The sequence below is a fragment of the Saimiri boliviensis genome, chromosome 15 (assembly GCF_048565385.1).
Source record: "Saimiri boliviensis isolate mSaiBol1 chromosome 15, mSaiBol1.pri, whole genome shotgun sequence".
NCBI classification, from domain to species: Eukaryota; Metazoa; Chordata; class Mammalia; order Primates; family Cebidae; genus Saimiri; species Saimiri boliviensis.
In genome coordinates, this window is record NC_133463.1 from 74140522 (window position 1) to 74151922 (window position 11401).

Below are 11401 nucleotides of genomic sequence, written 5' to 3' on the forward strand. Positions count from 1 at the left end.
TTCTCTTGGTGTTCTCAGAGATTTGTACTCCTCTTGCGTAAGCTGCAGATTAGGAAAGCATTAGGTAACGACAGGGTGGCCGGAGCGTATTACACACCAGCCTGGCTTGGGGCCACGGAATGTGGCCTGCGGGGCTGGCCTTGCCTAGCAAGTCAAATATAGCTTGATCCAGGACAGAGATGGCTTCCTCTCTCCCTGCTGCAGCCAGAGTGAGATTCCGCTGGTGGCTGGTGCCAGGAAAACAGGGCCTCCGGAGTCTCCTTGGTGTCTCACAGCCCCCGGAGGTAGAAGCAGGGAGGGAAGCCGGGAGCCTTTGGGAGCCACATAATTCTTTCCACTTTAAGGAGGCAGACTACAGAGCCTTTGCCCAGGGGAAAGTTAGCAACAAATAACAATTCACGCTAACCTCCTGCCTCCAGTCCCCATGTGGCCAGACCTCTAGTAAGGACCAGTTAGATGTTGACCTCCACCACCCCAAACCAGGGACCAAGGAGGCTGCTCCTTTCACGCAGGACTATCATGGCTCAGATACTTGTCCAGCATCTACTTATTTTATTTTAGAGACAGTTTCCCTCTTGTTTCCCAGGCTGGAATGTAGTGGTGCAATTTTGGCTCACCGCAACCTCCGCCTCCTGGGTTCAAGCGATTCTCCTGTCTCAGCCTCCTGAGTAGCTAGGATTACAGGCACCCACCACCACGCCCGGCTAGTTTCGTATTTTTCACTAGAGATGGGGTTTCTCCATGCTGGCCAGGCTGGTCTCGAACTCCTGACCTAAGGTGATCCACCTGCCTCCGCCTCCCAAAGTGCTGGGATTACCGGTGTGAGCCACCCCGCCTGGTCTTATTTTATTTTTTTTTTGAGACACAGTCCCACTCTGTCACCCACGCTGGAGTGCAGTGGCATGATCTCGGCTCACTGCAACCTCCGCCACCCTGGTTCAAGTGATTCTCATGCCTCAGCTTCCTGAGTGGTTGGGACTACAGGCGCGTGCCACGATGCCTGGCTAATTCTTTCATATTTTTAGTAGAGATGGGGTTTCGCCATGTTGTTGTTGTTCACCATGAGACTAGGCTGGTCTCAAACTCCTGACCTCAAGTGATCCACCTGCCTCAGCCTCCCAAAGTGCTGGGATTACAGGTGTGAGCCCCTGCTTTCAGCCAAGCAGCTACCAAAGAGCTCACAAATTTTCTCATTCACAGGACTTAGGCTTAATCCCTGCTTTCTACGTGCCAAACAGTGGAAGATGTGAATTCAGCAAGTATTGGAGGTAGAAAGAATCTAACCTTCACTGAGGGCCTCTGCTGTGTCAGACACTGGCCGCGGTCTTCAGATATTTGTCGGATTTATTCTCACAGCAACTCTGTGAGAGTGGGATGGGCATCCTCATTCCTCGTGTGGAAACTGGAACTCAGAGAGGTTAAGTAACTTGCCCATAGTTGCACAGCTGGTAAGTGTTGCAGCCAAGATGTGAACTCAAGACTGTCAGGCTCCAGAGCCTGTGACATTTTATTAATCACATTGCGATAGGATGCGCCAAGAGCTCTGCTGGGGGCTGTGGGAGGTGGTGCTGGGGGCGGTGACAGAGGGGGATGAGGGACAGTGTCTAACTGCAGGCCCTTGCTGTCTGATGAAGGGCAAACAGAAGCAGCCATGACACTGAGATCATGGGAACAGCCTGAGCAGAAGCTTGGTGGTGGGAATAATAGCAGCAGCCCGGCTATTGCCGAGCACCCGGCCTTGTTGTGCTTTGCACACATTAACTCATTTAACTCTTCCACAGCCCTAGGATGTACTTTTGTTGTTGTTGTTGTAGTTGTTGAGACAGAGTCTCGCTCTGTGGCCCAGGCTGAAGTGCAGTGGTGCGATCTTGACTCACTGCAACCTCCACTTCCTGGGTTCAGGTGATTCTCCTACTTTAGCCTCCCAAGTAGCTGGGATTATAGGCGCCTGCCACCACGCCCGGCTTTTTTTTTTTTTTTTGGGTATTTTTAGTAGAGATAGGGTTTCACCATGTTGGCCAGGCTGGTTCTCAAACTTCTGACCTCAGGTAATCCACCCACCTTGGCCTTCCAAAGTGCTGAGATTACAGGAATGGGCCACTTTGCCCGGCCAGATGTAGATACTTTTATGATCTTTATCCTACTGAGACCTAGAAATGGAGGCCCAGAGAGGTTAAATAGCTTGCCCATGGTCATACAGCTGGTAAGTATTAGAGCCAGGTGTTACACTCAGGCTCTAGAGGAGGAAGCAGAGTTAGCAGGAGCTTCGTGTTTGTGGGGGCAGCATAGTGGACTGTCAGATGAAAAAGTAAGTTGGGGCCAGGCACAGTGGCTCCCGCCTATAATCCCAACACTCTGGGAGGCCGAAGTGGGTGGATCACCTGACAGGAGTTCAAGACCAGCCTGACCAACATGGTGAAACCCCATCTCTACTAAAAATACAAATTAGTCAGGCGTGGTGGCAGGTGCCTGTAATCCCAGGTACTTGAAAAGCTGAGGCAGGAGAATCACTTGAATCCAGGAAGCGGAGGTTACAGCGAGCCAAGATGGCGCCAGTGCACTCCAGCCTGGACGACAGATTGAAACTCCGCCTGAAAAAAAACGGTAGGCTGGGGAGGACTGAAAGAGAGTTTGCATGTCAGGCCGAGGGGTCGGGTCTGGCCCTTGTCCTGTGGCCTTTGTGAGCACTGGGAGGTTTTGGAGGTTTAAGGGCGTGATGTTAGCAGACCCGAGAGGCCTGTGTTTAGGCAGATGATTCTGGTAGGAGGGCTGAGGACGCAGGAGGGGGGACAAGGTTGTAGCTGAGAGAAGGGATGGAAGGCCGCTGTCCTGACCCCAGAGGGCACTGGTGGTGGCAGCCGGCACCAGGGCTGGGCAGTGGGAGAGAAGACTTAGCCCCAGGCTCTGGCCTGGCATGCAGTGGGTGCTGTCGGTGCTCCGTGAGTTGTGATATGTGCTCAAATCACAAAGAAGGGCAATTCCGCATTAAAGGCTGTGGTGGAAGGGTGCGGGCGTGGGGGTGACGGTCCACTGCAAATGGTGCTGGAATCCTGAAGATCAGAATTCTTTGGTCTGGGCCTGGCTGAAGGCAGCTCCAGGGCAGAGGACAAAGCTGGGCCCTGCCTGGGGGTCAGGGCAGGTGGAAGGAGGAAGCCAAGCAAGAGGCCTGTGTTGAAGATGGAAAAGCTTGGTCAGAGGTTGGGAGGCCGAATCTGCAAGAGGCTCATGTGTGTGAGGTCTTCTCTGGGATTTTTCTGGGAGAGGATAATAGCAGGGATGCTACTGCTTCCCTAGATTGAAAAGGACATTTGGCAGAAAAGTTAAGGCCTGCTGTTTCCAGAGGAGAGGACACACCTCCCTGGAGCACAGCCTGCTTTAGATAGCTTCAAATGCCACTCTGGCCTCTCAAGTGTCTATCTTCAGCCCAAATCTTATTCCCCAACGCCAGGCCTGTAAACCTAATACACCTGGGTGCGTATCATCTCCACCTGGATGACAGCTGTCTCAGCTCAGACTCAAAGAACCAAAGCTGAAAGCATCATCATCATACTGAACGCTTCTCGGGTTACCAGCTATCCTAGCTTGATGAGACACAGCCATTAGCCCAGTTGATTGCTCAACACAAAAACCTGGGAGTAATTTTCCATTCTTTTCCCATTATTTCTCACTTGCAGCATTCATTAAGTCCTGTTTCTCCTAGTTACCTCTGGTGTTGACCATTCAACAAATATTTATTGGTCCCTCAACAAATATGTATGAGACCCCACCATGTGCCAGATACTGAGCATGTAGCAGTGACTAAAACCAGCAAAGATCCCTGTCCTAGGCTGCTGATATTCTGGTGGCGTGATGGACACCACTGATCTGTTCAATGAAACTTTGTCATTGTAAGCCACTGGGAATTAGAGGCTGTTTGTTAATGCAGCATAACCTAGCTCATTCTGACTGATACACCAGTAAGCAGTGCACCACAGTAGTGTGGAAGAGCTGAAAAAGGAATGCATAGTGTTCTGTGGGAACAAAAAAGAGGGGAGGAGAGAACAGAGATGAACCCCATGGGAGAGGTCGCTAAATGATTTCTACTTTTCATCTGCATCCCCCATGACTTTCCCTGGCTCAGGCTTTCCTTACGTCTTGCCTGGGCTTTATCAATATTCTTGTCATTGCACTTCTCCCTATGAGCTATTCTCTACCCTTCTAAAATGCAAATCTGATGATGATACCCCGTTGGCCAGAAGAAGAAAGTTAGACTCTTTAGCTTGGCGTACTGTGTTCCTCATGATGTGATCTCTGCAAACTTCCCAAATACTGGGCTTAACTTTGATAACTCGGGATTCCTTGACCATCTGTTTGTTCTTCTCTCCATGACTTTGTACACCCTGTTCCCTCTACATCGAATATATTCTCCTTTGCCTCCTGGAAAATTCCTACTCGTGCTCTAAGGCTCTGATCAAATGTCCCCTCCACCTTGAAGCCTTCCCTGATATCTCCAGGCAGAGTTAAGGCCCTCCTCCTCCGTGTGCCTGAAGATTCCTGCTCATCTTTATTTCCCAATGCTTTGCACACTGAAATTGCTGCTAGCCTGAGAGTCCTTGGAGAGCAGGGACTGGACTCTGTGGCTGACACCTAGAGTAGAAGGAGTATCTGGCATGTAATAAGTGTTCCAGTCATGTTTGTTGAATGAATGAATGATTCAATGACAAAGAACACTATATTCTAGCCACTGAGTAGGATTAGGGCTGGGGAGGGGAGATATTCCACACGGGGTGACCGTGGGTGAAGTTAATACAGAGATGGAGGCAGACATGATGAGAAGCCATGTTGTATTAGAGAAAGAACACAGCACTCAGATTCTCAAGTTATGGCTCTTTCTCTTCCCACCTGCATGAGTCACTTTCCTTGGTCCTTTTTCTTTCTTTTGTTTTTTTAAAGCCTGCAGCACCCGGTATTTCCATGTGGTCTCGCATCCAAGTACTAACCAGGCCCGACCCTGCTTAGCTTCCGAGATCAGACAAGATCAGGCACGTTCAGGGTGGTATGGCTGTAGACTCCTTGGTCCTTTTAAAACAATTGCAAAAAATATGCAAGACATAAAATTTACCATCTTAACCTTCTTTTTTTTGAGATGGAGTCACTGCGACCTCTGCCTCCTGGGTTCAAGCGATTCTCCTACCTCATTTTTCCAAGTAGCTGCCGTTATAACTGACTGCCACTATGCCAGGCTAATTTTTGTATTTTTAGTAGGAACAGGGAGAACCAGCCTCAATGACCTGGGCTCTAGGCTGAGTCTTCCGTCTCAGCCTCCCGAGTAGCTGGGAAAACAGGCATATGCCACCATGCCCTGATGATTAATTTTCTTTTTTTAGAGATGGGCTCTCACTATCTTGCCCAGGCTTGTCTCAAGACTCCTCCTGCCTCAGCCTCTCAAAGTGCTGGGATTACAGGTCTGAGCCACTGCACCCAGCCTATTACTAACATTTTGGAGAATGCTCTGCAGTACTTCATTTAGGAAAAAACAAACACTAACATCTGATTTTTTTTTTTTTTTTTGAGACAGAGTCCCGCTCTGTCGCCCAGGCTGGAGTGCAACGGTGCAGTCTTGGCTCACTGCAACCTCCGACTTCCAGGTTTAAGCGATTCTCTTGCCTCAGCCTCCTGAGTAGCTGGGATTACAGGCGACCACCACAGTGCCTGGCTAACTTTTTTGTATTTTTAGTAGAGTTGGGGTTTCTCCATGTTGACCAGGCTGGTCTCAAACTCCTGACCTCAAGTGATCTGTTGCCTCAGCCTCCCAAAGTGCTGGATTACAGGCGTGAACCACTGTGCCCCGGCCCAAAATCTGACTTTTTAGAACAGATTTTCATTTATAAAAATTTCAAAGATAGCACAGAGGGTTCCCATATATTCTGCGGCTAGTTTCTCTCATTATTAACATCTTAGGTTAGGGTGGCACATTTGCTCCAATTGATGAACCAATACTGATACATTATTATTAACTGAAGTCCACAGCTTATTTAGATTTTCTTAGCTTTTATCTGAGGTCCTCTTTCTGTTCCAGATTCCATCTAGATTCCCACATTACATTTAGTCACTGTGCCCCTTAGGGTTCTCTGGGCTGTGACAGTTTCTCAGATTTTTTTTTGTCTTGAGTGACCTTGGCAATTTGGAGGAGTGCTTTGCTGAAATATTCTCTACAATGTCTCTCAACTGGGATCTGCCTGATGTCGTTCTCATGATTAGACTGAAGTCAGGGGTTTTTCAGTGGGGAGCGGGGGGAAGTCCCAGAGGTCAAGAGCTGCACCGATTTTTCAGATGTAAATGGAGCTTATTAGTTTAGATGAAAATGTGCTGTGGTTGACGTAGTACGCTTGCGAAATTGCCATGCTGATAAGGGGTAAGAGGACTTAATCCCCAAATGTAAAACAAAATGAAGCAAAATGACACACGTCCCCCACCTACCCCAAGTCCCAAATGTTTTCCACCCCTGACTTCATTTTCCCACCCACAAAGCAACAACGCTGCAATTTCTGGATATTGGTAGCCCTTTCTAAACAGAATTGAACTGACTCAGAACCAGGAAGCAGTTGCATGTTCAACCCCTATCTGCTTCTGTGCTTTCAACCCAAACAAATACATATATATGTTTTTTTGACAGAGTTTCACTTTTGTTGCCTAGGATGGATCGCAATGGTGCGATCTTGGCTCACAGCAACCTCCATCTCCCAGGTTCAAGAGATTCTCCTGCCTCAGCCTCCAGAGTAGCTGGGATTATAGGCGCCCGCCACCACACCCAGCTAATTTTTTGTATTTTTAGTAGAGATGGGGTTTCACCATGTTGGCCAGGCTGGTCTTAAACTCCTGACCTCATGATCCTTGGCCTGCCAAAGTGCTGGGACTACAGGTGAGAGCCACCATGCCGGGCCCAAACCAATCTTTTTAGAATCAGAAGGGAGGGAACTGATTCTGTTCTCAAGGATCTACCCAACTAGCGAGCTCCTCCCTTTGTCACTTTCTCCCTCACACATTTAGTCCCTGCTGTGTTCTAAGAGCCATCCTTGAGCTGAAAAGTTGATTGAAACAGGGCTCTTGCCTGGGGTTTAGAAGGAGAGACACCCGATGTCTGAGCACGGCCCCACGTCATAGGCAGCGGAGAGGTGGATATGTACCTGGGATTCTATGGCCCAATGGAGGGAAGGTTATTCTTTTGGGTCTGCATGAACTTCACCGGTCAAATGGAATTGGGCAGGAAAGGATGCCAGTCAAACGAGCAGATTAATGAGCAGGGTAGGTCCCACCCGACGGGGGACGGTAGGAGCAGGATTTAACTTGGCCCGTCCTGGCTCAGATACTGTCAACCTTTGGGTGAATGAGAGGTGACTGTTCTCTTCCAAGGTCTGCCTGTGTGATGGCAACTGGTTTACTTTGTACCCAGACTCGTGTGAGGGAGGGAAGCCAGCTTATCCAGAGGCTGTACTGCGGTGTACCAAGCCCTAATCCTTAAATCCCTGGCTCTCTTCCACATAGCACATGTCAAACCCATTCCTAGGAGTAGGCAGGACAGCACTTTGCAAAGTGCTCTGAATCTTGAGCCAGAGGTTTGGGTTTGATTGAATATTAATGAAAATTGCCTCTGTTGGGGCGTATACAAAACTCCTGCCGCAGGACCTAATGTGCATTGCCTCATCTAGCCTTCCAAAGAGTATGCGATCATGGCACTAATAAGAGTTACTATTCTTTTATTTATTATTATTATCTGAGACGGAGTTTCACTCTTGTTACCCAAGCTAGAGTGCCATGACGTAATCTTGGCTCACTGCAACCTCTGCCTCCTGGGTTCAAGCGATTCTCCTGTCTCAGCCTCCCGAGTGGCTGGGATTACAGGTGCAGGCCACCACACCCAGCTAATTTTTTGTATTTTTATTAGAGACGGGTTTCACGATGTTAGCCAGGCTGGTCTTGAACTCCTGACCTCAGGTGATCTGCCTGCCTCAGCCTCCCAAAGTGCTGGGATTACAGGCGTGAGCCACTGCACCCCTCCTTATTATTATTTTTGAGACAGAGTCTTGCTCTTTTGGACAGCCTGGAGTGCAGTGGTGTGATCTCAGCTTACTGTAACCTCTACCTCCCAGGTTCAAGTGATTCTCATGCCTCAGCCTCCTGAGTTGCTGGGATTACAGGTGCATGCCACCATGCCCATCTAATTTTTGTATTTTTAGTAGAGATGGGGTTTGCCATGCTGGCCAGGCTGATCTCGAACTCCTAATCTCAGGTGATCTACCCACCTTGGCCTCCCAAAGTACTAGGATTACAGGCATGAGCCACCACACCTGGCCAGAGTTACTAGTTATTGAGCATTTATTATGTGCCAGAGTTGTTTAAAGAGCCTGACATGGATTACCTCACTTAATTTCACAATAGCCCTGTAAGTGCAAAAATATTAAGCACAGAGTTCATCAGTTTTTACCTATGTGTCCCCAGGTACCCACCACCTGGATTAAGCTGTAGACCTTTTCCTCAAGCCTTCCTCCCGGGCTCTCCTGGTCATTACCACCACCCTCCCCTCAAGAAGGTAACCGCTTTTGACTTCCAGCATGGCTGATTAGTTTGGCTCACTTTCAAAATTAATAACTTATTTTAAAAATTAAGGTGAAATTCACATTATTTATAAAATTAATCATTTTAAAGAAAATAATCCAGTGACATTTAACACATTCACAATATTGTACAACCACCATCTCTATCTCCAAAACATTTTTATCACCCTAAAAGGAAGCTCCATTCCTGTTAAATAGTTGGCCTGTTTTTCATTTTATTTTTATTTTTATTTTTTGTGACAAAGTCTTGCTATTGTCCCCCAGGCTGGAGTACAATGGTGCGATCTCCACTCACTGCAACCTCCACCTCCTGGGTTTAAGCTGTTCTCCTGCCTTAGCCTCCCTATTAGCTGGGATTACAGGTGTCTGCCACTATACCTGGCTAATTTTTTTATTTTTAGTAGAGATGACTTTCACCATGTTGGCCAGGCTGGTCTTGAACTCTTGACCTCAGGTGATCTGCCTGCCTTGGCCTCGCAATGTGCTGGGATTACAGGCATGAGCCACCTTGCTCGGCTCAGTTGGCCTGTTTTTGAACATCAGATAAATGAATCATGCAGGGTGTGCCGGTTTTGGGTCCAACTTCTTTTTCTCAACATATGTCTGTGAGAGTAATGCATGCTGTGTGTGTGGTGGGTACAGATATTATCCTCATTTTATAGATGAGTAAACCAGGGCACAGAGCGGTTAAGTAACCGGCCCATGATCATTCAGCTGGGAAGGGGTGGAGCTAGGATCCCTGGTGGGGTGGCCCTGGAGGCTTGTTCCAGAAGCGAGTGCCATATTGCAGAGGAGGAAACAACCTCAGAGAAGGGAGCAAGCTGAGGGGAGCCAGGAAGGACTTCAGTGCAGATTCTTCTGACTGCAAGACCAAGCTGTTGACTGCTAGCCTGTTTTCCCCTTGACTAGCTGTGTGTCTTAGAGCGTCTTTCTGGGCCTCAGTTTCCCAGTCTCAGTAAAGCCTCCTGAATTTTCCTTGCTGGGGTGGTGGAAGGCTTGGTTGAGCGCCTGTGTGAACCTCACGGTGCCATATTCACAGTCATGAGCATGTCATTGATTCTATGATGTGGTTCATGCATGCAGGGTGGGGTGGGACCCTGTAGAAAGCTGGCGCCATGTCAAGCGGCCAATGGGAGCCCAGCTCTTCCTGTTCTCTCTGAATTTGCAGCTCTTTGATATTTCCTGTGCTCAGCGCCATCCAGAGTTCACCATGTTAAACACCTCAAATCCAGGGTCTCTGTGTTTGAGGAAGTTTGCATTCTAGGATATTCCTTCCCAGTCTGGTACCCTAGAAAATCATCCTTCCATAGGGCCGCCTCTGTCCTCATTCATGAAATTTGTCAACTGTTGGTCCCGCAGTTTGATTAGGAGGAAAAGAAGAAAGTCATTTGATGTTGGGTGAGGTGGCTCATGCCTGTAATCCAATCACTTTGGGAGGCCAAGGTGGGCAGATCACTTGAGTTCAGGAGTTAGAGACCGCCCTGGCCAACATGGTGAAACTCTGTCTCTATTAAAAATACAAAAATTAGTCGAGTGTGGTGATGGGTGCCTGTAATACCAGCTACTCGGGAGGCTGAGGCAGGAGAATCGCTTGAACCTGGGAGGTAGAGGTTGTAGTGAGCTGAGATTGCACCATTACACTCTAGCCTGGTGACAGAGCAAGACTCTAGTGTCCAAAAAAAAAAAAAAAGAAAAAGAAAAAGAAAAAAAAAGTCAAGTGACTAGAGATGAGAGAAGTGTGCTTTCCAGCGGGCTGGTGCTTTGTGAAAATGTGTCTATTACTTATCCAGTGCCAGAAAACTAGCATTTGTCATCTATGAAGCTGGCCTTCTAGTTTGAATCCTATGAATGAATGTGAAATCATATCATGGGTTGTAATAGGACTCTACGGGGCTTCCTGCAAAAGCCCCAAGGGTCCATCCCAATCCTGTAGCCGTTCTGCGTGTGCACCAGGAAAATAAGCTTGAGTTTGAGGTGCGGCAGCCTCAGCATTTGACTCTATTATTCCCTCAGGCACAAAGTCTTCCACTCTAGCCTTGTTTAAATCTCAACACTTCCCTTTCCAAATGATTTCTAAGGGGAGACATAAACAGAATGTTCCAGAATGCTCTGCTGGCCAGGGGTGATTTGCCAGAGCAGTTTCCTGGATTACGGCCTCTTCCCCCATCAGCAAATCATGTGAAACAAACTACTGTCAGCTGTAAACCCTGAATGTGGGAAAAAGCTGACACACGGGGCCCACTTTCGTAAAGCTGACATTTCTCACGAATAGCGAATTCCTGAGTGTGGGCAGTAGACCAAGGCCAGGAATTCTCATTAGCTGGTGATAATCAGGCATGACTTGGACTGTGGAAGGCAGCTGGGAGGAGCGGTCATAGGTGTGGGCAGGGGTGACCCACCGCTGATAGCTGGGCGCGATCAGCCTGGGTTGTTGCTGAAATACTAACATGCTCTTTATGGGTTAGTAACTCCCTTCACCTCCCCAACTGCCTCTGTCCTCTGGTACCTTCACCTCCCCACGATCCAGCCGTGAAAGATTTAATACCCACATGACAAGGCCTTCCAGACATGGTCCAGCTGGGGCCTGATGCTGGTATGGACAGATCCGTGGCAAACTGGCAAGTAAATATATTAAATGCCTCTCCTGGCTGTGGGACCACGGTTCCCTCCTTGGGCCCCAGCCTCCTTCCTGCTTCTGAGACCACAGCCTCTGATCTCACCTCTTCAGAGCTGAAGGACATCAAGGACATGAGTTCAGCTGATCGTTTCCCATTCAGTGGCTCAGTCCCACCCTTTTCACATCCAAC

The 11401-nt window shown here is 48.5% G+C and overlaps 1 pseudogene; it reads right to left on the reverse strand.

The window, feature by feature from the left end:
* Positions 1-4930: 4930 nt before the first annotated feature.
* LOC120362462 (5S ribosomal RNA) lies at positions 4931-5049 on the reverse strand (annotated as a pseudogene).
* Positions 5050-11401: the final 6352 nt, after the last annotated feature.